Genomic DNA, 12,322 nt, shown 5'->3' with positions numbered 1-12,322 from the left:
CCCCGAGTTATTCTTGCCAGGTCCTAGAAGTATTAAGTAAGTGTTTCATAGCCCAATCATTTGTCACTCATCATAGAGGATCTGAACTCAATAAAGTGTGCTGGTACGTGTAATCCTCTGCATCTGAGTCCTCATTTTAGTCCAGGTCTGACAGGAATATTACTCAGTCTATACCATGACAACCCATAGTTGGAAGCAGAGCTGCAGTGCTAAACACTTCTCTGCACTCCCTCTGGATCAGTCACAAAACCCCATAGAGATTGTGTCTGTCCACCGTCCGATTTAAATTATTGAAATTAAACAATAACAGAGCGACAAATACACACAAATCTAATACAAATTAAAACAACCTCTGAAACAACACAGGAAACTAAGGCTTTTAAATGTTGTCTTTTAAACATTAGATTACTGTCATCAAAGGCTATTTTAGTTAATGAACTAGTCTCCGATTACAACAAAGATTTATTGTCCCTCACTGAGACGCAGCTGCATCCTGATGAATATGTCAGTCTAAATGAATCTACTCCCCCAGTCATATAAATTCACAGGTTCCCAGAGAATTTGGGTGAGGAGGTGGAGTTGCTGCTATTTTTAACTCCAGTCTATCAATTAATCCTAAACCTAAACTCTGCTATAACTCATTTGAATGTCTTGTTCTTAGTCTTCCACGCCAATCCAGGAAACACCAACAGCCAATCATATTTGCTGTAGTTTACCGTGCTCCGGGGCTTATAGCGAATTTGTAACGGAATTCCCTGAGTTTTTACCAAGAAAAGAGAGCACATTTCTCCAGTATTAGCATCGCTGCACTGGCTTCCAGTTAATTCTAGAATAAAATTAAAAATTCTTCTCTTCACCTTCATGGCCCTGAATAATATTGCGCCATTTTACCTTAAAGAAAGAGCTGTTAGTACCCATAAACCCATTAGAGCACTCCGCTCCCAGAACTCAGGCTTACTTGTCGTCCCTAAAGTCTCTAAAAGTAGAGTAGGAGCCAGAGCTTTTCGCCATCAAGCCCCTCTCCTGTGGAATAATCTACCACTTTCAGTTCGGGAGGCAGACACTATGTGTTCGTTTAAGAGTAGACTCAAAACCTTCCTTTTTGATAAATTTTATAGTTAGAACTAATTAGTGCGCCAGAAAATTACTTGTCCTATGTTCTAAAATGGGAAGCATTTAGTTTAAAAAGGCATAGAGGTATTGATGGCTGATCTACTGAGTGGGCCACATGGTTTTCATCGTACTACCATACAAACCAGTAGCCAGTCAGAATTACCTTGAGCCTCAGTGTACCCCCAAGTTCGGCCTGTATCATTGTATCATTGATTACAAGGCAAAAACCCCTGATGATGCTAAGACGCAAAGGGAATTTATGACACACGGAGCTTCTCTTTCCAGCATCTTCTTCCTCTTCTTCATCCCTATCACATTGAAGTAATTCATATCTCATCAGTACATGTTACTGACTTGACCCCTTCCCCGGAATCCCTTTGCTTTATCGCCCGCAGATCCGGGCCCGCTTTGGCCGCACCATGGATTACGAATTGTGGATTGCGCATCAGAGGCCGAAATAGTGGATCCAGTATGGCGGATTCTATATCATGCAGGCTGATCGTAGTGGTAATGGCGGATGCTGTGTCGGGTTGGCATCATATAATGGTGGTGGACCACGACCGAGGCGGCGGCTGATGATTGATCCTAATAAACGGCAGTGGACAATGACTGTGGACTATAGTGGCATCTGATCTGGATGGCGGATCTTGATCTCGCTGGCTGCTGACCATAGACTATGATTGCAGCAGGACAGCTTGACATATAGTATTGAAGTTACCCTTCAAAATGTTTACCCTCATCAATGCTGCTAAAAACTTTAATCTTGATGATGTTTTTCCTACACTTGACTTCTATTGCACTTCTGTCCGTCCTGTGAGAGGGATCCCTCACATGTGGCTCTCACTGAGGTTTCTACAAATTTTTACCCTGTTAAAAGGGTTTTTAGTAGTTTTTCCTTACTCTTGCTGAGGGTTAAGGACAGAGGATGTCACACCATGTTAAAGCCCTAAGAGAAAATTGTGATTTGTGAAAATGGTCTATACAAATCAAATTTGATTGATTGATTGAATTCTGCATAATATTAATTATATTTCTTTATAAAAGCAGTATATAGCATTGTTTTGACAAGCTGGTAAGACTGGCAGGAGTACTGCATGTTATGATTAAGCAACGAAAAAGCGAGGTTGCCTTACAAAAACAGTAATTTATTCAATAAAATTTCCCAGAACAATGGTAAACAGTAATAGAAACATTTTGATCCCACTGCCAATGAATCAAAAGACATTATTTATCTTTCATGTGGGGTTCTGTGAGTGTGAAAGGGTCCCAAATTTACAATTCAGAAGAAAACACTCTTCCCCACCCACCACCAGGGGTGTGACTTGGGCTTGAATTCAGTCCTGAAGGATAGCCATTTCTGCTAAATAATCATCCAGAAACTATATTAGTGTCATTTTCAGGCACATTCACCCCAAAACACATTTGAGTTCCATAAATTGTTGGAAAGAGGTTCTTAGCTTTCTAAAGACACCGCAATATTGTATTTGTACTCCAAATAGTAAGCAAGATACATCATATTATAACGATTGTCACTGAACTGTGATTTTGAGAAAAAGGTCTCCAAAGAAAGTGTCCCAGTTCAATGCTAGTCGGTGCCTTTACATGCCAGCATTTCTAGTCTAACCACCTAATTTGACTTATTTCAGTTCAGTGGGAGAAATCTAGTCTCTGTTGGGCTTTCACAAGTGCATCAAAGTGAGGTTGAATGTCTGAGGTGGAGATGCGAAGCACAGCTGCCAGATGATCATCAGTGAGAGAGGATCTATACCTGGATTTTGCTAACTTCATCACTGAGAATGTTTGTTCACATATGTAGGTAGAGCCAAAGAGAACCAACATCTTATGAGCATTTCTCCTTATGTTTGGAAAGTTCTCCTCCTTGAGAGAAGAGTAAAAATCCAGCAGTGATCCTGACTTAAAATGCTCTGCCAGTACCACGTCAGACTGCATGTCAATGAGTTCCAGCTGAACATCACTGGGTGCATTATCCACACTACAGGTAAAGGGAGAATAAATCATGTGCATTTCATCCTCGATCATTCTGAGATCTTCAAATCGCCTTGAAAACTCACCATGCAGTGCTCCTAGCATGGATGAGTACCTGCAAAGGTGATCAGCTGATGGTGTGACCTCTTTCAGGGTTTGCATGTGAGTGAGATTGTTGCTCTCCAGTTGGCTTGAGAGAAACTGCATCTTTCTCATGAACGCCTTCACCAGGCTGTGCTTTTCATGAACAAATAGTCCCTTGCCTTGCAGTTTGGTGTTCAGTTCATTCATCAGTGCAGTCACATCAACAGCCAATGCAAAATCTGGCATCCTGTCCTCATCTGAGAGCTCTGGGATGTCCTTGCCTTACTTTTCGCAGAACTCTTGAATCACTGCTTTCAGCTCCGAAACTCTTTTTAGCATTTTCCCCAGATTGAGCCATCTGACAGCTGTGTGGTAGCCTATGTCAGTGATTTTCAACCAGTGTGCCGTGAGAGATCGTCAGGTGTGCCGTGGGAAATTATCTAATATCTAGTGTTGCACCGAAGTATCGGCCGAACATCGGTAGCGGCAGATATTTGCCTCGTTTACCGACATCTGCACATCGGTAATAAACTTGACTTTCACCGATATCATTGGTATTTGTGGTTAAACCGCTGGGCAGGTGCCGCGGCTGGGGGAGCAGTCGCCCTCCTCTCCACAACGCCGGAGACTCGGCGTGCGGCACACCTCGACGTTTTTTGGGGGGGGAGGTCCTATACCGCTGTGCCTCACAGCGTCAGTGATGCGGGGTGCTTTCTTTCTCTTGGACCGTGGGGCGGTGTCCGTCGCCGGTGCGGAAGGCGGGCCGTTGGAGGGGACCGGGTACGGCGGTCGGCGGCAGCGACTCTGGACGCGTGTCGGGCCCTTCTTGCGGATCACCTCAGCTACGGCGCCCGCTGGGGGAACCCTCCGTTCGCGCGGGGGGCCCCTTCCGGCGATGCGCCTAGCAGCTGACTTAGAACTGGTGCGGACCAGGGGAATCCGACTGTTTAATTAAAACAAAGCATCGCGAAGGCCCACGGTGGGTGTTGACGCGATGTGATTCCTGCACAGTGCTCTGAATGTCAAAGTGAAGAAATTCAATGAAGCGCGGGTAAACGGCGGGAGTAACTATTGGCACTCAAAACAGGTCAATCTGTTTTAGACAGGGCTAAAAGGTCCTGTTTTAAATGATCCTTGTGGTATTTTGACCAAAATATGTTGCAGACATTTCAATAAGACCCCAAGGAACCATATCAAATGTGATAAAATGGGTATAATATGTCTCCGTTAAATAAAGTTTAGTTAAATCAAAGATTGTTTCATAAATCTGATTCAATTTGTGCTCATTAAAAGGTAAGGGTAAGAAAGGGCTGAAATAATTTAAAATAGTGCTTTTTACTACATTTAGAAATTATATTACTAACTATATGTATTATATGTACTGTGTTGGTCCATAGAGTGTCATTTTGGTTGGTGGTGTGCCCCAGGATTTTGTAAATGTAAAAAATGTGCCGCGGCTCAAAAAAGGTTGAAATTCACTGGCCTATGTCACCATTTTCAGTCTCATGCTCTTCCAAAAGTGAAACAAACTGTCTATGATTCAATGCTCGTGCCCTAATGAAGTTAACAATTTTAGTGAAAACATCAATAACATGGTTCATTTTTAGCACTGATTGCACAACACATGCTGATGTATTGTACAATGCAAAAATACCAATTTCTGATCTGGGTCGATTTCAGTCACTTTATCTTGAACACGTTTCAAAAGTCCGAAATTTTTCTCGATAAGACTTGGACAGCCCTCCGTTGTGACACCTTCTAGTCCCATTTCAGCGTGTTCATGCATGCATCTACTTCCGTGAATAGATCGCTCCCTGTCGTTGTCCCTTTCATTGACCGCAGTGCTGCCAGCTCCTCCGTAATCTTGATGTCCTTTATCCCACGGACGAACACGAGTAGCTGGGCTGTGTCACGGACATCGCAGGTCTCGTCCAAATCCAAGGAGAAAAAGTCAAAACTTGCCACTTCACGTTGCAACTGAAGTTCAAGATTCCCCGCTATGTCCTTGATTCTTCTGGTCAGGGTTCGCCTGGATAGCGGGACTTGCTCAAATGCTTCTTTTTTTCCCGGGCAAATTAGTGCTGCAGAGTCCACCAAGCACTCCCCCTCCGAGAATGGCTTACTGTTTTTAGCTATTTTGTGAGATATCACAAAGCTGGTCTTGGTTGCTGCATCCCTAGATGTGTGAAGTTGGTAAAAAAGCCTTGCTGCTTTTGTAGCTTAGCTAGTAAAGCTTCCGATGTCCCGGCATCAGTCAAGCTTTTGTATTTCTCCGCGTGCTTCGTTTCGTAATGCAGACTCAAATTGAAATCCTTAAACACGGCGATCTGCTCTCCGCAAACTAAACACACAGCTTTACCTCCGACTTCAGTAAATAAATACTTTTTTGATGAAAACCCTGCATTCGGTGTCTACCTTTCTTCTTCTTTTTTTTTGCGCGAGCAGACATTTTTGAGGACTAGAGTTGTCTTGTGAGTTGTGACTGCTCGTACACTTGATTCAATCATGCGCACGTATTTGATTTACGTTCTGCGTTATTACCGGAATAAAACACTGCAGCTTAAGTCCATGCATGAGGTAAAAATAGAAGAAAAAAAAATTGTTGTTCTTTAAACTAAGTACGCTCAAACTACTCTGCTCCTACGCTCCCTTCACTGGTTACCAGTGGCTGCCCGCATTCGAACAATTTGACAAGTAATACAAATAAATATAAACACTTTATTTACCCACATATCCAGACTTCTTTCCATCCTGGGAAAAGGATCCCTCACATGTTGCTCTCTGAGGTTTCTACATTTTTCCCCTGTTAAAATGTTGCTAGTTTTTCCTTACTCTTGTTGAAGTTTAACCTTGTTAAAGCCCAATAACAAACATTGTGATCTGTGACCATGGGCTTTACCAAATAAATTTGAATGATTGATTAATAAATATATGTCGCTTTAAGTAGCATGTAGACTGTGTAACCCTCTGCACAGCTTACAATTCAAAACTCAAACACAACTCCAGTCCGAGAAACTCTTTATTTCAGATCTCATGATATACATCCACTGCAGCTCCAAACCAACATATCAGTGATCTAGTCTTGACTGGCCAGATATTAATTTTACATATTCAGAATCCATATATGCATTTTATGATATCTGTAATGCAAAAAAAAGTTGATGGTATCTGCAACATCGCCAGAAGTAAGACATGAATTGTTGTTATCAATGATTGACATTTCTACTTGTGAAAACTGAAATGTTGATATCAATGGACATTTTGACCAGCGAGTCAGATTGATGATATCATTAATTAGGTTTGGACAATCACATTATGTAGTGGGTAACTTGGAACCCATCAAAATGGTCTGTAATTGAGTAACAGTCTATGGTAAATGTTGATTAGTTGTAACTATGCAGATGGACATTTTAATGACTTAGTAGGATTCACATCATGAAAAATGGATAAATTAAATTTATTTTAGGGTATATTTAATTAGCATTGCTATTTCAAAAAAATTATCCAATTGGATTTGTCAGGTAGTGAGAGAGAACACTTCTCTGCAGAGCGAATAGATAATAATTGAGTATATGCATGTAATGCAACCACGAAAATAGTAGGGTCAGGAACCTCAATTCTGTGACATTCTCTGGCAAATATGTTTTGACGACTGATTTGACTTCTTTATACCTTTTTATAAAAAATTTAGCCCCCATGTCCCTCGCAAAAATGTCGGCATTTTTCGCTAGAGGGCCGAATCCAAAATGGCAGCCGCACTATCTTGTAAAAGTTACTTTTTTACCAGAGCACCTAGAATAATGTATGAATACACTTTTTGTGGTAAATTGACCATAACAATTGGGATTCTGACGTCATTTTGCCATTTAGAAATCATCTTGACCCCGAAATCCAAGATTGCAACCATCTGGTAGAGCGAAAACAAAATTTTTGATACACAAATTAACTTTTTAACCAGAGCACCTAGAATAATGTATGGCGACACTTTTTGTGGTAAATTGACTATAAAGATTGTGATTCTGACATCATTTTGACATTAAGACATCCTGTTGACCCCAAAATCCAAGATGGCCACCATCCGGGAGAGCAAAAATGTTACACAAATCAGCCCCCAGGTCTCCAGGAGTTGTGGTAGGTCGCTTTACAATGTACTCTGTGAAAAGAGATGCAAGGGAGAGTGTGCTTGGAGACAGATCTACTACCCCCTTCTTCCCCTGCAAAGAAGATAGCAGTTGAACAATGAGTGGTGAGAACTCTTCCTCCTCCTCTAGTTGCTCGACTCTCGGAGGCCATGGGACAAGTTTGATGGACTTGACATCATCTCTGAGCTGCTCAGCTACATTGTGCACAAGTTGCTCACTGCTGACACCAATGGATGAGAGCGCTGCTTCGACATATGTACCTCCCCCACATGTATCATAGACTAGGTCACTCTGGTTCCTCTGAGGGCGTGAGTTGAAGCCAATCTTACCCCCAAACTCCCGGGTCAGGATGTCTTTGATGTAAGATGACTTTACCCCGGATCTTGGGAAGCCGTACCCAGATATGATGGATGTGTAGTCATGGAGGAGGCTCTGTATTGATCTTAGTTCATGTTCCACAGAGATAACTGTTTTGACGTGGTCAAAGAACATTGTCTGAGCCTCACGGAGAGTGACATTGTGCATCAATGGAAGCTTGTCATCTTCACTCATTTTCTGGTATCTATGCACATGTTTCAACCAGCATTTTAGGTGATATCTGATCTCCAGTGCGTAGGGTTGATCAGCCGCCAAATCTATGAGACAGTTAATTCTGTCGCGCATTACTTGATCTTCCAGGGCCACTGTGTGGCTCTTGAATGCTGTCCATGCTTGATCATATGAAATCAAGTGCAGCTTTGATTCTGGGTGCTTCTTCGACTCTGGAGCACAGCACCAGACACATTTAGTTTTGTCATGGATCGGCCCTAGGCTTGATCGCAGCCGTTTGGAAGCTGCAGCCACATGTGGGGAACAAACATCAGACATAGACGAAGACTGACATTGGCTTTCTTCAACTCTTCTTTTCTCTGTCTTTTGTTGGCTTGTTCTAGTTTTTTGGCGTTGGAAAAGGTCAGTATACATGTGTTATGAACACATTGTCCAATCGGACCTTTATCCCAATCGACAGTTCTGTAAACATCTCCAAATTTGTCTAGACCCTTCCATAACAGGGCCTTTTTTTTTTAATTTTTCCACCTCTCCATTGAGGTAATTGAATCAGTGTCTTTATCGCAAAGCATGCCACACTGAAGGACACATGGACTGCCTGGCATGTTTGCAATTGTCAATTCACTTTGCTGTTTCGCATACACTGGAAAGACTGGAAATAAGTGTTTGTTAATAATGTGTGAGTTATTATATGATTGAAGGTTTTGGGTGTAAAAGAACCTTCGCGAAGCTAACCAACCCTGTCTGTGACCACCCGCAATGAAATTACATTAAAAGAGGACCTCGTGTAATCTGTGTATACATCTTGGATTTCCGGGTCAAAATGATGTCAGAATCACAATCTTTATGGTCAATGTACCACAAAAAGTGTCCTCATACATTATTCTAGGTGCTCTGGTTAAAAAGTTAATTTGTGTATCAAAAATTTTGTTGTCGCTCTACCAGATGGTGGCAATCTTGGATTTCGGGGTCAATATGATGTCTAAATGGCAAAATTGTGTCAGAATCACAATCCTTATGGTCAATGTACCACAAAAAGTGTATTCATACATTATTCTAGGTGCTCTGGTAAAAAAGTTACTTTTAAAAGATAGTGCGGCTGCCATTTTGGATTTGGCCCTCTGGCGAAAAATGCCGACATTTTTGCGAGGGACATGGGAGCAAATTTTTTTATAAATGGTGTATAGATGTCAAATCAGTCGTCAAAACATATTTGCCAGAGAATGGTCACGGAATTGAGGTTCCTGACCCTACTAAAAGGGTGCATATTAGTATCTAGATCAGGGGTAGGCAAACTTTTTGACTCGTGGGCCACAATGGGTTGTAAAATTTGACAGAGGGGCCCGGCCAGGACCAGATGGATGGAGTGTTTTTGTGAACTAATATAAATGACTTGGAAAAATCTTTACATGAAAGGATTTGTGCTTTAACAGGTAGCAAAGCATTTATTTGCAAGGGAATTTAACAAAACCCGCCTTCGGAGAAAGGCTTGCTAGCCTTTGCTATTTCGAATGCCACCAAAAAACTTGCCTTGGTAGTTGGCTCTTGAATCGCAGTTTGTCGGTTAAATTTTTTTTGCTGAGTCTATAAATTAGCAGGCAACCTCTGAGCCGTAGCCGCCCGTTCTTGCGTTGACTGCTTGCTAGTGTAGTTAGCATGCTTCGTAGCAAAGTGACAGCTGATGTTGTACTCCTTGAAAACTGCGACAATTTCTCTGCATATCAGGCATGCAGCCTTCAATTGGATTGCATTGAAAATGTATTTTGTTGTCCACTCCGTGATAAACACTCGGCACTCATTGTCCACTTTTCATTTCCTTGATCCGCCCATTTTACAAAAGGGCTCACAGGGCAAAGCGAAAAAGTGAAGGGAGATCATGTGCCCTTTCGAGCCCTTTCAAATTTAATTCAGCTGACGCTTTTATCCAAAGCGATTTACAATAACTGCATTCAACCCCGAGGGTACAAACCCAGAACAATAAGGAGCAAGAAAGTGCAATTTCCTCAAAAATTCAATAAAACTACAAAGTGCTCTAAGTAAGTGTCATTTAAGTGCTACAAAATTGTTAGTTTTTTTTTCATTTTATTTAATAGTTTTTTTTTTTTTTATAAATATTTGAACAAGTTCGGCGGGCCAGAGGCCATACTTTGCCCATGTCTGATCCAGATAATGCTACCTTAAATAACACTAACTTTATTTGTTGTTGGCCAATTATGCAATTACTTTCTGCGGCCTAAAGACAGATGCACCAGCAATATGTCTCACCACACCACATTATAAGACCAACTTGTTCATTTGTTATTTAAACAAGCTGCATTTTATTGCATCACTCTGAGACCTTGTTTGCATATACTGGAGACTGACAGGAACTGGTTTGGACATGTCTCTGAGAGATTCCTTCCAATGTCACCTATAGATATGCAAATATATATGTGTCTCTTTTGTTCAAAGATGAACCTCTCAATGCATTCCCATGATTTAAGGGATGTAAAGAAGCCTAGAGGTAACTGTTAAATATATAACTGTGTTCATGCCTGTAAAGTAATGATAGTTGTGTGAGTTGGCCCCACTGGCCTTGCTCTCTGTAATTACACAGAACACATTAGAGGCTTGGGCAGTGTTTGTTCGCACGGCTGCCAGGAATGAGAGAATGGCCCCCACGCGCCTGCATACATCGTTTTTTTTGACAGTCTTCTTCCTTGTGTCTCCAGAATCCACTCTCCAGCTCACCAGAGGTGTCAAGTAACGAAGTACAAATGCTTTGTTACCTTACTTAAGTAGACATTTAGGGTATCTATACTTTTCTTGAGTATTTATTTTTCAGACGACTTTTTACTTCTACTCCTTATATTTTCACGCAAATATCTGTACTTTCTACTCCTTAAATTTCTTTAAATAGCCTTCTTACTCCTTTTTCATTTTGACTTGTTTTCATTCCAGTTTATCATAGTTCAAAGACACACACAAAAAAAAACTATCCAGATAAATCGCGCCATCAGGATAGAGTAAATGTGATTGTGGTTGGATGAGAAGTATAAGCATATACCATTCCGACACCCTAATTGTTTTCTATGCGATGCACCTGCAGATGAGATGACAGAGGGTTAGAGAACTCGAGCGAAATGTCCCACTCCCAACCAGATTTCAGCGAGGAGGTTGATTGCCAGGAAGACCAGCCAACCCTTGTACATCCCTGGTCGTACCTGGAAGAATTTTTCGAGATAGTTGGGTCCAAAAAAAACTCATTTCATTCAACGTTGCAAGTTCGTTTGTTGGGCTCTGTGTGAAATTTTGAAATCGACTTTGGCCAAAGGTTATCTGAACTTATATTATTTGTTGGGCCAGAGCCCAGAGGCTGATCACCAGACACTGGAGCCGAGGGTGAACAAAGGGTTGTTAACTTTTGGCGGGAAAACATTCTCCTGCAGGCTCAAGAATCTCCCCCTGGTGGTGGAAAATGTTCTGGGAATGCCTTGGAACCCCCGCTGAGTTCCAAGCCCCGCCCACTCAGATTGATTCCTGACAAATCAATTGGCCGATGTCCTATGACCAACTCCTCAAGGAGGAGGACCTCTCAGGTAATTTAAAAGCCCTGGCACCCCAAAAATCGCTGCCATTTACCCTGCACTGAAGACATCAACAGACCCCTCCGGGTCTTCAGCTGATTTAGTTGCTAAAGGGGGCAACCTTAACTTTTATCGGCCATTTCTCCCTGCTAAGGACTTCGACCAGGCCCTTTCCGGGTCTCTCAGACGTTCCAGCTCTAAAGGAGGCAACCAGAGTTATTTTCTTTTATCTTAAGTTGAATCTTATTTTGATAGGACTTTTTGTTATTTTAACTTGAAAGAGATCGCCTCAGGAAGTCCACTCGCAGGCAGAGATCACAGACTTTCTTTCTCACGATCCCCACAACTGCGCCACAGCTGATCATCCCTGCAGAAGAGACGATGTTTCATCCCGTAGAGGAGCAAGACGAATCCGTTCCTATTCGGCCCAGCCGACGCCGCTGCAACCGAGGATCCAGCGCCACCGAGCTTGAGCGGCCACGATCATTCACTGGATTTCCGGAAAATCCGCGCGCCATGCGCAAGCAACACCACGAAGGTCACAGTAAGAGGCTTTATTGTCTGGGCAGAGACTAGTTTAAATACTTAGCGTGTCATTTATTTGATTGTATGTTTGTTTTAAGATCGCTGATCTGTTTTAAGCCATGTAACACGAGGAAACGATGCGTCACTTCCGGTTCCTTGTTTACATTGTCGAATGTTTTAAAGTGCCTCGCGCCGTGACAGAGAGCCTCCGGCAGCACTGTTATCGTCCGACTAAGTTTGCAGAGACTTAACCTGTTAAAAGATCGGTGCACAACTCTAATTTGTGTACTGTGTGGTGAAGTCACTGTAGCTGGTCTCAGACGATGTTTTTGATGTCTCTCTCTCTTTTCTCCTAAA

General features: G+C 42.2%; 1 pseudogene; it reads right to left on the bottom strand.

The window, feature by feature from the left end:
• Positions 1-2,760: 2,760 nt before the first annotated feature.
• LOC128437900 (general transcription factor II-I repeat domain-containing protein 2B-like) lies at positions 2,761-4,951 on the bottom strand (annotated as a pseudogene).
• Positions 4,952-12,322: the final 7,371 nt, after the last annotated feature.

The sequence above is a fragment of the Pleuronectes platessa genome, chromosome 4, assembly GCF_947347685.1.
Source record: "Pleuronectes platessa chromosome 4, fPlePla1.1, whole genome shotgun sequence".
NCBI lineage: Eukaryota > Metazoa > Chordata > Actinopteri > Pleuronectiformes > Pleuronectidae > Pleuronectes > Pleuronectes platessa.
The sequence above is the reverse complement of the archived record's forward strand: the minus strand, read 5'-3'. Positions and strand labels throughout refer to the sequence as shown.